The following is a 17607-nucleotide window of genomic DNA, read 5'->3' on the forward strand; positions in this document are numbered from 1 at the left end:
GGCAGCTGCCAGCCAGCTAGATGGACTGGAACATAGAGAAGAAAAGAAAGGTAAAAAGCTCAGAGGCAAAACTTACATGAAGAGAAATAGGTTAAATTAAATGAGCTAGCCAGAAATGAGCCTAAGATAAAGCTGAGCATTCATAACTAATGTTAAGTCTCCTTGTCATGATTTGGGAGCTGGTTGGTGGCCTAAAAGAAAGCCTGGCACACTCCTTTCTTCCTCTTTATTCTTTCTCATGTCTTTGACCCTTGTTCACTTAACTTCCTGGGATCCCTGATGTCGTCCAGTCTCCCGACCTTAAAACTTCAAGTGATGATGACTTTGGGTTAAAGGACAGTAAGTTATGCCTTATAGCCACCTCCTTTATAAAAGGACCCTAGGCTGTCAAAGCTGTACTGAGAAACAAATAAGAACCAAACATCTCTAGGTCCAGGTTGCTTCAGCAGGAAGCAGCCAGACATGATATCTATATCCAGCTCCCTAAAAGATTTTAGCGTTTCTAATCCTCGAGGGCTGTAATGGTTAATCACAATTGTCAATTTGATGAGAACTGGAATGCCTTGGACATGTCTATGAGAAGATTATCTTGGTTGTGTTAAGGAAGGAAGGCCCACTCACCATGGGTTGCACTATTTCCTGGGCTGGGATCCCGGCTGCATAAAAAGGAAAAAGTGAACAGAGAGCAAACACTCATCGTTCTCTTCTTCCTGACTCTGAATGTCATGTGACTAGTGACCTAAAGTTCCTGTGCCTTGACTATTTCACCACGATAGACTATATTCTTAAATGGAGTCAGAATAAATGCTTTCCCCCTTAAGCTGATCTTTTTGGAGCATTTCATCATAACAAGTTGAATGACAAGTAATACAGAAAATTGGTCCTGAAGTACTGCTCCATTGATGTGATAAAGTATGACCATATGTCCCTTGGGTTTGCAGAAGAAATGTTCAAGAGCTTAAACTTTAGGCTAGGAAAACCCATGAATACTATAAGCAGGGCTTAATGGTCTATTTTTTTGGGAAATTAGAAGACAAGCATGCTGAGAAAAATATGGACAGTGGGCAGGTTTCAGAGGGACACAAGGACTCTATTAGGGACTGGACTTGGGTCATTCATGTAGCATTTTGGTCAAGAATATGATTTTATTCTGTATATTTCTTAAGAACTCAGTGAAGTTGAATTTAAAGGTAATGGGCTGATATGTTTGCAGAGGAAATGTAAAGGTAGGAGAAAATTCAGACTAGTTTGGAGAAAACATTTGTAATTATTACAACTATCAGCATTGCTGAAGAGAAACTTCCTAGGCTTCATTGTATCACTAGGAAATGTTTCCTGAGGGGAAACTCTACACATAGGCTTCATCTTGTCAAGACTCAAGCCCATGTGAGGGAAGAAAGCTTAAAATACAGAGGTTCCTTGCTCTTATTTAATTCCTGAAATTTTTGATACCTTTATTGATTTCTTCCTTGACCCTTTCATCATTCATTAATGTGTTATTAACTCTCCATGAGCTTGTATATCTACTATTGATTTGTTGATTGTCAATTTTAAGCTTTATTGCATTGTGGTCATAAAGAATACATGAAATCATTTCAAATTTTCTGAATTTATTAAGACTTATTTTGTTTCCCAGGATGTTGCCTAGTTTAAGAGAAACTTCCATGGGCTGCTGAATAGAGTGTATATTCTTTGGTGTTTAGGTCCATTTGATATCATTCAATTCTGATGTTTCTCTGTCTATTTTTTTGTTCAGAACAGCTGTCTATTGGAGAAAGTAGGGTATTTAAATCACACTACTGAGTTAGAGTTAATCTGCATCTTTAGTTCCAGTAATATGCTCTTTATGAAAATGAGTGTGTCAAAATTTGATGCATGTCTGTTGAGGCTTATAATGTCTTTTTATTAATCATTACTTTGATTTAAATGAAGTGTCTTTCTTCACATCTTCTTTTTAGTTTTGGTTTAAAATCTATTTTTTCCACAATTAGGATAGTGACCCCTGTTTGCTTCCTGGTCCCATTTGCTTGGAATATTATTTCCATTCATTCTCTTTCTAATTCTTCTACTTTATCTTCAAGTCCTGAAATTCTTTCTTCTAGTTCACCATTTTATTTGTTGGGCTTTCCCTTGAGATTTCTAATTGGGTTGTTGTGGTTAATATATTGTGTACCCCAATAAACTTATCTGGGGGTCAGAGAACAGAACAGATACTATATTAAACATAGGTTTAGGCAGTGGTAGCACACACCTTTAATCCTAGCATTCAGGAGGCAGAGGTCCATCTGGATCTCTGTGAGTTCAAAGCCACACTGGAAACAGTCAGGCATGGTGACACACACCTTTAATCCCAGGAAGTGATGGCAGGAAGCAGAAAGGTATATAAGGTGTGAGGACCAGGAACTAGGGCCTTGTTAAGCTTTGAGGCTTTTAGCAGCAGTTTTCCTGAGATCCATTCAGATGAGGACACAGAGGCTTCCAGTTTGAGGAAACAAGATCAGTTGAGGATCAGGCTGTGGCTTGTTCTGTTTCTCTGATCTTTCAGCGTTCACCCCAATACCTGGCTCTGGGTTTGTTTTTATTAATAAGAACTTTTAAGATTCATCTACAGGTTATTGATTTTTTTTAATTCAGTATTTGCTTCAGTTTGAGTTGTCCTTAAATTTTCAATCTCTTTACTTAGTATAGTTTTCAAATTCTGGACTTTCTCCATCATTTTATCCAGATGTGTGCTTGCATTTTCTTGGGCACTACTCAGGCATGCATTGCTATTTTCTCTAAGTTCATTACATAATTCATTATACTGTTACACAATACTTCTTACATAAGTTCATCATACTGTTTGTTCACAACTTCTTTAAACATCTTGAATTCTTTGGTGAATTTTCAGATTGTTCTTATAAATTCTATGACCTGGGGTCCATCTAGGTAATTCTCATTGAAGAACATTTCAATAGGATTGGGAGATTTCAGAGGGAAATATACTGTCTTGGACTTTCCTATATATTTTGTTTTATGAGACCTGGGCTTGCGGACTTCTTTTGTTGGCTACATGTATGATGTAATGTGCTAAGTTTCCTTGGGCTAGGCCAACATACAGTCTTTGTAGTTAGGCTTGAGGGTGGGGGACAGATGGGTAAGTGAGGTTCCAGGAACTTACCAGGCTGGACTCTAGCACAGATATATGTCCCTGGTAACATGTGGACATTGAATATGGTATATAGGCTATGGACACCAGGATGAGCCAGTACACAGCATGTGTAACTATGGCTATTTTGGGGGACTGAGGATAGTTCATATGGGCTAGGGTTCAGGAAACTTGCCAGATTATACCTAAGTATAAGGCTGCATAACCAGGGCTGTGCCTGTTGGTTGGATTTGGTGGGAGTGGGCTAGGGTCAGGATGGTAGATCAGACTTGGCTGGCACACAGGGATGGGGCAAAGCCTGGGGACAAGAAACAGTGCAGGCAAGATTGAGAAGACAAGAATTGCAAGGAACTTGTGCAACTCTGGGGATGGGAGGATGGTATAGGTGAAATAGTGATATGAAAATTCACTGGCCTGGCCCTGGACATGGGATGTCAGATCCATGCAAGGCCTGGGGTTTGGTGTGGTGTGGTTGACTGAAGTGGAGGAGGAGAGGGAGAAAACAGGGATCCTACCTGGATCTGCTTCAAGTGTGGTGGCTATAGGGTCCTAGGTAGGAGATAGAGCTGGGGTGAACCACAAGTCCCAGAGGAAAGGGGGTGGTGGTCTGGAGGAGGGGGGAAGCTGTTTGAGGCAGGTGGCAACAGCACTGAGGTAGCAGAATGTGATAAAGGAGGGAGAACACACAAAGCCTACCTCTAGCTGGTTCACAAGTTATGGTTATGGGATCCTGTTGGAGCCCAGTTTTAGGTTTCCTAATGTCTTTACCCAGCAGTTCTGCATAAAGAGGATGATTGATTGGTCCACGGGCCTGAGTGCAGGTGTCTGAGATGGTCTGCACTTGGCTGTGCTGGGGGGAGGTTTTTTGCTCTACCCCTTGGTATTCCTTAAATACCCTAGGGCAGAGACAGTTGGGGCCTGATGTCTCTATTCTATATTTCCTATCTTTTTTCTCTCCTCTCTTTTCTTCTAACTAATATTTCCTGCTACTTCTACTCAAGAGTACTCTAGGGAAATGTGGGGTGAGGGATGCCCCCCCCCACAGGATTCTTGCTTGGAAGAATGGCTGCAGTTGATGGGGAACCTGGAAGTGGACTACAACTTAATTTTAAAAAAGTACTGGGAGTCCTGCCTCTACAGTACTGTTTTTTTTTATTTCATTTAATGGATGTGTATATGCCAGAGATCTCTTGGATCCTGTTTCTACCCTTTTATGTCCCCAGTGTGTGACATCAAACTTCTCCCCATGTGAGATCAAGCCAAATCACCAAAGCCATTGCCCTAATCCTCAATCCATCTGCCTTTTATTAAGTGGCATTTGGAGCCTGAAGTTTTCAGGCAGCAATCTTAATTTCAAATCCAATGGAACTATTAATATCTCCAGGGAAAGCAATCCTCTGCATCCTCAATATACAACCTACATCAACCTAGGGGTGGATATCAGAAGCCAATGCTGTGCTTAGAAGAGAAAATGCACTGTTCAACTTACTCAAACATTCTTAGGCATCTTATGGAATATTTCATAAGAATGTGTCTCCCAGTGGCCACTTTACCTGAGTCTTCTACATTTTTTAGAAAAAGAAAGAAAATAAAGAAGGAAGAAAAAAAAGGAAGGAAGGAAGGAAGGAAGGAAGGAAGGAAGGAAGGAAACTCGACTCCCAATGCAGGTAGAGTATATAGTAAATCCAGGAAATTTTGTGTAAATTTGCCTAAAGTACCTGAAACAAGTATTTACTAAATGTCAACTTATTGGATAACTATTAGAAGTGTCTGCTCAGTGGTAGTCACAACTTCCTTTTTTTTCTAATTATAAATGCTCAGCCAATAGCTCAGACTTATTATTAGCTAACTCTTACATTTAAACTAACCCATATCTTTATTTATGCTTTGCCACGTGGCATGTTCATCTCCTGCTCCCTCTATAACTGGCTGGCGACTCCTGACTCTGAACTCCTCCTTCCCCTCATCCTTAGTTTGGTTACCCCACCTATACTTCCTGCCTGGCTACTAGCCAATCAGCATTTTGTTAAACTAATTTGAGTAACAAATCTTTACATTGTACAAGAGGATTATTTCATAGCATTTCTACCTTTATGTCTAATTAAAAACAATAGTTGTAACTTTAACATAGTCAGATTATATATAGCAAAGACAGTTATTAAGTAAGAATTACAATGACAATATCTAATCTATTTTACATTTTGCCAAATTAGAGAAAAATACCTAATTATCTACCTTATCTTGGTGAGTCTAAAGTTTTCTGTCTAATTTACTTTCTATTATAACTAAGGAAGGCTATAATTATAACTATTTAGACTTCAAGTCCATCAAAGACCCCAGAAGGGTGAAATGTTACTTAATGATGGGTACCTCAAGCTGCCTGGACAGTCACCCAAATTTCCTTTGTAACATTGGGGTATCCATCTTTGGCCTACAGACCTAGCATGTAGTCACAACTTCTAATCCTAAAGAGTTGTGTTGACTATTTGAAAGTGTCCCTGCCTTGACTACCAATGAGTACACCTTCAACACAGGCATGGTACACTATATATAAGCTCTTGGAACTTACCTTACAGCAGTGGTTCTCAGCCTGTGGGTCATGACCTCCACATGGGTCTGTATATCAGATATTTATGTTATTTTATGATTCTTGACAGTAGTAAAATTACATTTGTGAAGTAACAAAGAAATAATTTTGTGGATGAGAGTCACTACAACATGAAGAACTGTATTAAAGCGTCACAACATTAAGAAGGTTGAGAATAATTGCTTTACAGCAAGTGAAATAATGCAGTAAAGTCCCAAGGCAAAGAGAGTGGAGATCATTGGAAATGGACTATTACTTTTAATGATGATAGCAAGTCTTGCACCTGAGCTCTTACTACTGTGAAAGACCCAAGAAAATGAAGCACCTTGGGGGATGCGGCCCAGAAAACTATAACCACACACTGAACACTGACTAAGTTTATCTTAAATTTGCATGATAAGATTTCTTACCACTAGACAAAAGAGGAAATTGAGATAAGTTTGACTATAGAAAAGAATAAAGTTGATTTCTGAAACATGGGTTTTGTTGGAGAAAGAAATTTGTCCCTTCTCTGTATTAGCAATTTAACACCTGGCGTCTTCTTAACTGATGAAAGTTCCTCCAACAACCAGGCATGATGGTGCAGACATGTATTCTCAACATCCCAAAAGCTGCAACAGGAGATTCTTCAGGTCTAGGCCAGCTTACTATGGACAGTGAGACCTTGTTACAAATCAATCAATCAGTTTCATCCAGCCAATTTCACATATATAGTCAGTTGTGAGTACAAACTTCCAATACTGAGCAATTAAAATTTCCCCTCAATGAAAGGGTATTATTTATCCATAAGGCTCTGGATTTTTGAAAACCAGAGATCAGAATTCTTACTAACATCCTTACAGATTCTTAGCACCTAGAATAGATACTCAAAAATGGAATATGCACACTAGCACAATGCTACTTGGATAAAATCAGTGATAATGAATTAGTGTACTTATCACACCATCCTAAATGGTACCTTTACTGGAAAGTATGCCTTGAAGAATCAAGACCATTTAAAAACAAACCAAAAGTCAGAGGGACCCTTACCTCCAGCTCCAAAACCATTTGTTTTCACATCTGAAATTTAGATTAGAAAATGTTAATGAAAGTTACAATCTTGGTATTTGGGAATGCTAGCCTAATGACACATAAATGGCACAGCCAGGGACCCACCACTTCCAGCCTTCTTGACAGGACAGAATGTGGCTCTAACTTCCTGCTGTGATTTCTGCATTAAGCAGCATGGCATAACTGTCCAGTGTCAAGTAGAAAGCACATACTTTTTCTCAACTGGATTGCATTTGCAAGTTGGTGGCTTGAAAGATTTTACTTACTTACATAGTTCTATTGATTTCCTAATTATAGTAAATAACACAAGTCATTTCTATTTTGAAAGGCAAGAAATGTTGACACAAAGGGTTTCTATGGAAAATAGGAACGTACTTCATACTATAGTCCATATTATGACACCTGTTCCAGAGGACCCCATACGTGTGAATCAAGGAACCTTCCCAAACAGGTAGAGATTGTGATAAACCGCTTTTAAAACCCAAAGTGGTATGTTCATGGGGACTCGTGTTTCCACGGTAACAAACCAATCAGAAGTTGGAGAGGTGCTGTGTAAGCTCGGTGGTGGTAGCTGAACGTGCGTGACAAGGCGTCATCACAAATAAGAGACCAAGAAGGCAGATTTCTCACCTTTGCACACAAAGGCTTTTTCATTCAAAGACTCTCAGCAGCCCACAGTCCTCCAGAACAAGTAGACACAGAACACAGAAGAATATGAGAAGTTGGTCTTCAAAGTGGTTCATTGTTCTAGGTTTCAATGGTATAATTGAGCTCAGCCACCACAGGATGTAAATATCAATCACTCGCCCACAACCGCCTTCTCCATTTCCATTGGAAGTCATTAATTAACACATCCTGGAAATCTTTCTTTTGTGACTCAGAGTCTAAGGAGAGTCCTAAAAACTATTATTTGCTGAAAGTGCCAGGAAAACCCAACAGCTGTCATGGCTGGAAGATTAGTAATCCATCCATTTATGGAAGAGTGCTAAACAAGTGATAATGTTATTTAGCTTGAATTATAAATTTTTGTCAAAAAGTCCGTCTATAATAGAAACAAAAGTGTCACTTCTGTATTCGTGAAATTGCCACTTAAAAAATATTTAAAAGGTACCGCAGCATAAATGCCTCTGTGGGAGTGTCTACAGGAAACCAGAAAAACCTACTTCCTTTATAACCAGCTCTTCAGGGAGATTGAAACAGAAAGCCAGATTTAAGAGCCCCTGGCCCTGACTTAGTAGGCACTGGGCAAACTCAGCTGTGAGGCTTTCTTAGTAAAGGTTCCTCTTCCATTGTCCAGCTCTTCCATGGCTTAAGCCCCTCCTTCATTGCATTGTCTGTAATCATCTGCCAAATCCTACCTCTTCTTCTCTGGTCTCAAATTCCATTTTTTCTTTGTCATTTTTAATATCCAGCAAAGATCAAGATGCAGGCACATCACAGGCATTTACAAGCTGCCCTAACCATTTACTTTCACACCTTACATAATAACTGTTGCATAATGTGTTTGATTTGTTTGATTAGTGCTTTTCTTTCCTTTTTCCTTTTTTTGTTCTCATTTGTTTGTTTAAGGTAGATGGATGTTTTGCCTGCATTTATGAACCACGTGTGGGCCTGTGTCTACAGGGGCCAGATGAGAGCATCGGATCCTCTGGAATGGCAGAGGTTGTGAGCTACCATGTGGGTGCTGGGAATTGAACCTGGGTCCTCTGGAAGAGCATCCGGTGCTCTTACTGCTGAGCCATCGCTCAGGCTCCTAAAACCTTTATCATTTGGGTGATTTGTTGTGGTGGAGCTTCGTCAACTCCTGTTTCTATGAGTTCCTTACGCTCTGAATGTTGGGTCTGAAGTTCCCACCTGCCTCTTGAAAACATGGCTATGTCTCCATCATCATTCCACTATGTAGCATTTGAGCCATATATGTTAGTAAAGTCAAACGCACTGCCATACCTTATAAACTGAGACTCAGTAGGCTAGACTCTTATAGAACACACTGCACTCTGCAGTCTTTTTTATTCATTATGATATAGACCTACATCACTTAAATCTTATCATCCAGCACTATGTATGGCCTAAAGCGGTCAAGAAAACAGAATATTTGTTGTGCTCTAACACACTGTTTAAGTTCAAGTGTCAATTGTTACGGCTTTTAATATCCTGCATGGCAACGCTACTCAAAATGTCCAAACGAGTTACCAGCATAATATCACCATAAAAGTTACCATTCTTTGACTAGTTACCAAATTATTTTGGTTAGTGCAGTGCAATACTGAATGCTACAACAGGCCATTGAGGGTGGGTATTACCAGCTATATTGCTGTACCTGGGAAGGTACAGCAATATAACACACCCTAGTGTGCAAAGGTATGTGTGATGCTCAATCTTGCTTGTCAATTTGACATTCTCAGTGAAGACTGAACTTAGATTGAGGGTTTTCTCCCATCAGATTGGCCTGTAAGCATCTCTATGGGGAATTTTCTTTTGCAAACTGATGCAGGAGGGTCCAGACCACTGTGGGTGGTGCTATCCCCAGGCAGGAGGGCCTGGATTGTGTAAGAATGTTAGCTAGGCAAAGGAGGTTAAGCAAGCCAGTAAGCAGATTCCCTCATGGTTCCTGGCTCTGCTCTTGTTCGAGTTTGTGCCTTGACTACCTTCAATGGGGCTGTGATCACAAAAACCGTTTTTCTCCCTAAATTGCTTTTAGTTATGGTGCCTATCCTGACAATAGAAAAGCAAACTAGAACAGTGTGGAATCACATGTCAGACAACCCAGATTTCCTACGCTAACTGCATTAAAGGAATAGTTCATATTTCCTTGCTATGCACTTACCCAAAGAGATCTTCATAAACCACAAGTATACCATGAATTCTCATTCCCAATGTGGCACATAGAGCCTTATATTTCTCTGCTCTGTCCCCTAGCCTATCATAACCACGGTCTTCTCACTAGTACGTTTCAACCACTCAAAAGAATGTGATTTCCATTCCGCTTCTGAGCTTTTCTTTCTCATGGCGGTTGCTCTTCCAGACATAACCCACATCTCACCTAGCTTATTTCCATCTGTAAGTCTTCCTGGAAGTGCCCTTGCTATCAAAATACATTCTTGTGAGGTACACAAGAATGGTCAATATTTAGGGGAAATCAGTATGATGAATCACCAAATTCAGTCAACAGAACTGTTACCACCTGAATGGAAGAAGGAAGAGAAGAAGAAACACCAGAACACATAAAAATAATGCCCTAAGAGTAACTTCTGAAAGTTAATATGCCCATGACACATGAATAATTTTGTCTGTTTTTCTTTTGATATAGGCTCTTAAATAAAGGAAGCTGGTCTGGAACTTGCTAGCTAGCCAAGGATGACCTTGAACTTCCAACCGCCCCCCCCCCCCCGCCATCTTAACTTTATAATTGTTCGAATGATAGGCCTGCTCTGCTGTGCCTGACTCAGTGAATTTTTTAGGAAAGATATGTTTGTGGAAATGTAAAGTTATTGTTGAAATAGAAAACAACATTCAACAAGTACATCATAACAATACTCGTGACCCTTAGTATTACTAAATATCACATGATCAAGCACCAAAATAAAATAAAGGAATAAGAAAGTAAAAGAATTCCCTGAGAACAAAATTTGCCACTTTTGCAAAGCATAGTATTGTATAGGTAATCAATCCACATTTAACCATCAGAGCAGTGCATTTATTCATTTGTTGAATTAGGAACCAAAATGAGCCTTTTGGATGTTTAATAACATGCTTGCACTTCACTTTCTGGCCTTGGTACTTTTTTTCTTGTGACTTTCAATTGCTACAGGAAGAACAGGGTTTGTCCTGTTCAGTGTCCTATAATCTATTTTGTTAAATATGTTCCTGATTTATCTCCTAAGGTTCTACTATCCCTTGTATCTTTTGGAAGTCAGTACTTCGATATAGTGACTTGATTAGAGCCATTCATGACAAGCGAGCTTTGGTACTTGGCCTTACAGACATGGCTGAGAAGTTATGGTGCATCAAAAGCATTGATTACAATTTCTCACATGCATTTAATTAATTGTTTCAAAATGGTAATGCTTCCTTGTTTAAAATCAGAAATATTTCCATGCAGGGAAATAGCCTTTTATCCAAATTGTGTTGCCACTGAGTATGGTTTACTGAGACAGTAAGAGATATGCTAGATTTTTTTTCTTTTACTTATTAGTTTTTCAAATAAGTTTATTTGCAACCTCTTAACTTAGCTAGTGATTTTTTTAAGTGTTGAGTGCTTATACTGTAAGTGTAGAATGTTAAACACAGCCTTGCATCAAGCTGCTGCAGGTGTAATCTTTATTAGAACCCCTTTCTCTCCAGTTCAGCTGAGAGATCTAACGTGCCTGGCTCACAGGCCATTTCTCACATAACTGCAGCATCATTTAAGAGCTTCTTTGCTTTGTAGTATGACAGGATATTCAAATTTCTACATTTGCTTGTCCCATAACTAGAATTTAGCATGATAGGACTGTTTAATACCCATGATAGAAAACTATCAAATTTATTGAAAACAATAAATGAAGTTCCAAATAAATAGATGTATTTTACTTTTACCCATAAGTTAAAAAATCAAAACTTTAAATTACTCTAAATTCAGTGAAATTGTATGAAATGCCAGCATCAATTTAGACTGTAAATTTAAAAGAAGAAATGTACATATGCACAAATACTAAACTTTTGGAAGTTACCAGTGGAATTTATGTTATTGTTACATACAAACAATATGGATCTGTAATACATCAGAATTATAAGGCATTCTGGTAATAGCATTATTTATAGGTCAAATGTATAAAAGAAGTCTATAATACTATCAGAAGAAAACAATTTATATTTTTAAATTTCACTGGGCAGAAAAGCCTTATGAGAAGGAGACATCACTAGAGGCCCTGAACTGATAAAACAAAGCCATAGAAACAAAAGTTGTTGGAGACTGGGGGAGGGGGAGGCTGCAGCTGGGATGTGAAGTAAATAAATAAATAAAAATTATCTTTTTAAAAAAGTTGTGTCAGGCTTGGTAGTACACGTCTTTAATCCCAGCACTCAGGAGGCAGGAGTAGGCAGATCTGAGTTTGAGGCTAGCTTGGTCTATAGAGCCAGTTTCAGGAAATCCAGGGCTACACAGATAAACTCTGTCTTGGAAAACAAAACAAACCCAAATGTTGTCTATCAAAAGATACCACTATCAAAATTAAATAAAGACCAAAGGCTAATGTAACAGAAAGGGAATGACTGTTGTGTATGCTTTGAAAAAATGTCGTAAATATAAGCAAATAGAGTGAGAAGTAAGAAAGAAACACAGATGGTGCTTGTGTGAGGCTGTAAATGACATCATAACTGACCAGAAACTAGCAAATAAGGAATTATTGCTTTATACACAACACTGACTTAAAGTAAACAGATTGATTGTGACTCAGATGTGGGGAATGGGCCTCGAGACATACTGCTTATGGGGAAGCAATTTGTGGAAGCTTTAGAGTAACAGCTGAATGGAACTGAACAGAGTGACAAAATCATTGCCCCACCAATTCTTCTTTGAGGAACCCCGATGACTTCATCCAGAAGAAACCCTTTTACAAGCCAAAAAAGCCACATGACCAGGATGTGCACCACCATGGGTGCAAACACAGGAAGCAACCTAAACACTTGCCAGTATTGGAGCAATTCTATTGTAACTGCATCCACAGTTGGGTAATCACTACAAGCTTAAGAAAATTATTTGCTTGTTGTAGAATAATGTTTTTGTGCACTGGTTTAATAAAATACTATTGACCAGTAGCCAGGCGGGAAGTATAGGCAGGACAAGCAGAGAGCAGAATTCTGGGAAGAGGAAGGCTGAGTCAGGAGACTCAGCCCACCGTCCAGGAAGCAGCATGTAATGACACACAGGTAAAGCCACAGAACAAGTGGTGACATATAGATTAACAGAAACAGGCTGAGTTTAAGTGTAAGAGCTAGTCAGTAGTTAGCCTGAGCTAATGCCAAGCAGTTATAAATAATATTAAGCATCTGTGTGATTATTTTACAAGCAGGCCACAGGACTGCAGGGCCCAGGCAGGACTGGAGAAACTTCTAGCTCCATATGCTAATGAATGTTGTTAAAGAAGAAAGCTCCCCACAGGGAAAACATACATATGTGGTGCTTCATTTCCATGATTTATTAAAGTGTATATATGCAATTATGCAAAAACAGAAAATAGTAAACAATTCTAAAGGGATATGCATTTAACTATAAATAGTCATTTTTCTAAGGTAAATACTTTGGTGGTTCTTTATACTTCCTATTTGAAATGGTTTTTGTTCATTTCTTACAGTTATGCAGAATGAAACCTCCTATCTGCATGATAAAAATACTCAGAGATGATTCCAATTATTTTATAGCTGCTGTTTGGCCATGATGGGGTAGATGACAGGAAGTATCCTACTCTTCGCAGTTAGTCAATCAAAACTATTTCAATAGGCAAGATGAATTATTCAATGAAAAATTTAAAATAACATGTGTTTGGCCTGGGTTCTGTTTCCACACCAATCTCTGCACACTTGAGAGTCACTGAGAAGAGTTGTCACACACACGAGGACACACCCAGGTAGTTCATGGAGTTAGGAGATTAATGATCTTCTGCCCAGAAACAAACAGCAAGTTGGAAGTGAGAATTTCTGGGATAAATTGTTTAATTTCTTCCAGGCTCCATTTCATAGAATGTGTGCAGGAGAGACAAGAAAAAGGGAATGTGGAAAAGCAATTGTTTCTTTTTTTTTTAATTTTGGGATTTTACTTTGAAAACTTTCAAATGTATAAAGTCATACAAAGAATAGTGTAATAAAACTCCCCATTGACATCATCACTTACCTTACGTCATCCCCTAGGCACAACCAGGCTGGCATCCTCTCTATCCCGCTCCCTCCCACACTCTCCCGGACTATTTGGAAGTGAGGTCACAGATCACATTGCCCATCAATGACTATGTTGTTGCATACCTATAAAAGACAGACTCTGTGTTTAAAAGCAAAGCCACAGAACTAACAGCCTTGCAAAACATTAGCCAGATTCCTACTGGTATGAATATATTCAGTCTATATCCTGATTTCTCTATTTTTATCCGTGTTTTTTGGACTTTGTTTGAATGAAAACCAAATTAAGGTTCATACATTACAACTTGTGAGCATATTCATTAAAATTATTTAAATGGAGCCTCTCTGTCTCTGTCACCTACAGCCACTCCAGGTACCCCCACAACACCCAAACCCCATCGCCCCCTGAAACCTGACATTGATTTGTTGTAGAAACAATACCATTTTTCTCAGGGCATTCCTCACTGTGTGGATTTTACTTATTTACCTCTATTGTATCAGCCTATGTGCTCATTGGTCCTCTGCATTTTTTAATGTTGACTAATTACAAAGCTTAATCAGATAGACTCGATCATTTATAAACCTACGGCACATATGATTATCTGCTACTATCCAGGCCCACATAGTTTGGGATTGTTACTCTTGGGATTTTAGTGGCCATTAACAGTGAGTGACCAGACTCTTAAAAAATGACCTTTGGTGGTTGAATTTAAAAATTTATTCTATCTACTTCCTAGGCAGCCTTGCCTGACTTCTGACTCCATTGACAGACTCATCTTCTATCACTTCTTCTGCTCCAAACAGTGGATCTTGCTCTTCTTCTAAAGACAAGCTGGAACTGTCTTGGGGATGATGCTCCTGGCCCATGAGGGCTCTCAAAAGAGTTTGCAAAGATCATCTGTTAATTTCCCAGCTGTTCCACCTAATGTCTAAAATAATGTATGCACTTGCATTCTTTTATTTCATAAAATTTAACTAATTAATAATTTATTTTACAATTATTTAATATTAATAATCTTTTGCGGGGATTGGTGAGATGGCTTAGTGATAAAGTGCTTGTTGTGCAAGCTTAAGGACTGAGATTTGTTTACCCAGAACCCATGTAATGGCCCAAGCTACATGGCTACTGCCTGTTACTCTAGCACTCAGAAGGCAGAGACAAGAGATCGAGCAAGCTGTCTAGCTAGACTAGCCAACTGGTGAGCTCTGGGTTAAATTGAGATACCCTGTCTCAATAAATACAGTGGAAAGAGATGGAGAAAAACAAATACTCTACTTCAATATTCAGCCTCCACATGCACATATACCCAGGCACACATGTGAACCTGTACACATAAAAACATATCCATGCATTCAAACACGCATACACTTCCCTTACACACACAGGAAAGGGAAGGAAAAGGAAGGGAAGGGGAGGGGAGAGGGGAGGGGAGGGGAGGAGAGGGAAGGGAAGCTTTCTAGTGGAGCATGACATCTTCATGGGCAAAATTCTTTTTACAGGAATGAAGACTATAAGCTGGATTAATATTCTTTCTGCACAGATGACAAGGAGATAGTTTCCTAATAGCTGGCCATGTGGATAGTGAGGTCTCTCAAGCTGAAGAAAAGTTGTCATGTGGATGAGGAATTGCAGGGAAATATTGAATAAGATAGCATTAGAAAGAATAAAGAAGATGATTATATCTGTATGAGTAGAAAAGTTAAACTTTGCCCACTCTTACACACTTGCATTTTCCTTTTACAAACTGCTCAGGCTTCTGTTCAGAGTTAATGAGTATGAATACACATTATCCTGAGTATCAGCTATTACAGACCACTTCATCAAATTGAGTTCTTTAAATATTACTAAGAATTTTCTCACAATGCAAGTGTCTCTCAAAAGATTGCTTGTCCCAAATCAAAAGCTGCAGTTATTTTATCACTAGAATTTAAAAGCTTTGAAAAATTACTGCTAGTAAATTATATTACACTCCTGTATTGTATGTTATTTTAATATATAAAATTCCCCCTACTTTCTAATACATAATATCTGCCTAATAATGTTATGCCCATGTCATAAATCCCCCAGAGACCATCAAGGAGCTGGTTTCTGATGCAAGTACACAAGGGTCTTTTTATTCTCAGGTTCAAACCCGGACCGCCACTCTATGCTCTGATGCAACAGATGGAGGGAAATGTGGCATCTTGCTTAGGGGTGGGAGGGATTTTAAAGGAAAAACACGCAAGCTGGGAATTACATGCCTTTGCATTTTGAGATTGGGTAAAAGGGATATGGGGCAAGGTGATTTTTTTTGAAACTATTGGTCTAGACTTTCGTCACAAAACCACATTCGAAACTATTGGGTTAGACTTTTGGTGTGAAACCACAACCTGCGGACAGGATTATCTGGATATCTGCAAGGGCTATAAACAGCAGACAGGATGTCTGCAGGAGCATCTGGATCTTGTTAAATTTTATTGCCCTGTTTCTTAATTGGCTGCTTCTAGGGTATCTGTTCGAGTTGTCATGGCACATTCCTGAGGTTCTTCCTGGAACTGAGTATGGCCCCCAGTCACCAGGTGGTCTAAGATGGCAGCCTTTCCCTATGATGAAGTCTGTCAAGTCTAGGCCTTCAATAGTGCCTTCACAATCACAAGTAGTTGGGGCTATCAGCCAGGGCTATTTCTGACTATGTGTGACAGAGAGATCAGCCCTGTGGTACTTCTTAAAGCGGAGCTTGATGCAGGAGTGCAAATTGTTCTCTCTCCCCGATGACCGACTATACGATTGGTCTCATATGAATGTCACCACAACTCTGGAAAAGAAAACACTTGTCTTCCTTTGTGACCCTGGTAAATGCTAGCTCCTATGTTTCGTCAGTCCCACTGGACTCTGGAAGAGTCATGTCCACGCACAGCAAGAGGCGAAGCTCTGATTACTTCTACCCCCACCTCTCCTTGACATCATCTACAAACATTCAAACTCCTCCAGAGGAGAATTTATGCATTGAAATGCTGCCATTGAAAATGGTGTAGAGGTGTTTCCCAAAAGAAAAACAATGGTGCTATTATCAAAAGGGGGGGGGGGTTGTTGGATAGCGGGAATTATAGATTTTAGTATTTGAATGTCATGTTTACATTTAATACTCTACCTGTGTTGGTGTTCTTTTGCAATGAAACCTTGTTTAAGTTGAAAGGGTTCCCTTTGACTCAGAGTTTCAGGTGTTTCTGTACTTGATCATTGGTTCATTTCTTAGGAACTGAGATGAGGCCTTCAAGAAGTAAAGGGAAAGAGCAGAAGGGACTGGGACCTATTTCCTAACAGCCCATTCAGCTGTGAACTCAAAAACCGGGTGATCACTTGATGATGTTAGCAACCTCCTATCCAATCATCTCCCTACAGCCATGCCAGCTGGGGACCAACCCTTTACACATGAGCCTTTGGGATTTTACAGATTCTACTCATAACACATTTAATATTCCTTATATTTAAATCATTCCCTCTTCTCTTATGTGATAGAAGCACATGCAAACTTAAGTATTCACTTTGATCACTAAATGGGATTCACACAACAGAATGGTGGACTTTTAATCCAAACATCTATTTGACATTATTGATTATAATGTCTACCAAATTCATCTAGCCCCGTATTTCTTATTTTTCTGGGTTTTGGTAATTTCTTCCCCCAAAGTTTTACTTGTCACCGCTCTAAGCTTTTGTCTACATTGATAGAATTGTGTAATCAGTGTAGTAAAGCTTTACTTAAGAAAGAATTTCAACACACCACCAGGTTATATCTCCCACAAATTCTGTACTTCTCTTCATTTCAGTCATTTTTTGTTCATATCTAGTAATAAACATGCTTCCCTTTCTTTGTGTAGTTTTGCTTCTCAATGGAAATTAATTCCTGCGAGTAGAGAAATTATATCACCCTGTCTTAGTTAGGGTTTCTATTGCTGTGAAGAGACA

At 39.1% G+C, this 17607-nt stretch overlaps 1 long non-coding RNA gene across 4 annotated transcripts in view; it reads left to right on the forward strand.

Moving 5' to 3' along the window:
• The window catches only part of LOC121824404 (uncharacterized), a 47883-nt gene that overhangs the window by 12699 nt on the left and 17577 nt on the right, over positions 1–17607 (forward strand). For 2 of the 4 annotated variants that reach the window (XR_013046554.1, XR_013046557.1), the window contains one exon: positions 4724–4815. This is a non-coding gene — a long non-coding RNA (uncharacterized LOC121824404). Of the gene's footprint in view, positions 1–4723; positions 4816–14395; positions 14577–17607 lie in introns of those variants that run through there. The other 2 variants (XR_013046555.1, XR_013046556.1) reach the window with 2 other exon arrangements.

This window comes from Peromyscus maniculatus, chromosome 20 (assembly GCF_049852395.1).
Source record: "Peromyscus maniculatus bairdii isolate BWxNUB_F1_BW_parent chromosome 20, HU_Pman_BW_mat_3.1, whole genome shotgun sequence".
NCBI lineage: Eukaryota > Metazoa > Chordata > Mammalia > Rodentia > Cricetidae > Peromyscus > Peromyscus maniculatus.